This window comes from Pelodiscus sinensis, chromosome 2 (genome assembly GCF_052426305.1).
Source record: "Pelodiscus sinensis isolate ZL-2025 chromosome 2, ASM5242630v1, whole genome shotgun sequence".
In the NCBI taxonomy this organism is placed as follows: Eukaryota; Metazoa; Chordata; order Testudines; family Trionychidae; genus Pelodiscus; species Pelodiscus sinensis.
Window position 1 is genome coordinate 78,456,905 of NC_143053.1, and position 596 is coordinate 78,457,500.

Genomic DNA, 596 nt, shown 5'->3' on the forward strand with positions numbered 1-596 from the left:
ACTGTGACTCACACAGCTAGTAGGATATCCCTGATTCTACAGAAGGATTAGTAAACAAAATTGTAATTGCAAAACAATGTAATCAATTTTAGAAACATCTCTATGGGTAATGTATTATTTAGTCACTGAATGCAGCATGTTTTTTTACTACCTCATACTAACAAATATTTTTAAAAAAGTTATTTCCAGGGTTGCTAAACCGTGCCGATTTAAATGAATAGTTTAAAATTAAAAAGAGGAGTGAGATTTTAAAAATATTAATTGTAAAATCACATTGGAAAGTCCTTCATCAACACACTCAGAAAAATGGTTTTTACAAAACACCCTGGCCTTCAAAATTAATTCACAATGAGTGAAACTTGGCAGGAGAGTTGGTTTAGTAACAAAAACACACCCAGCATCTCTAGGACAACACTTAAAAAAAAAGTTAACAACAATGCAAACCCAGCAAGAAACTCCCCCGCCCCCCTCTTTTTAAATGTCGCCTTCCTTTACATCCATCCTACCAGAAGGGGGACCTTTTCCACTCTCAGATGCAGCTCTGCTTTAATTTCTGAAGAGAAAAGGGAGAGAGCAGAAGAGACCAGAGTGATCCG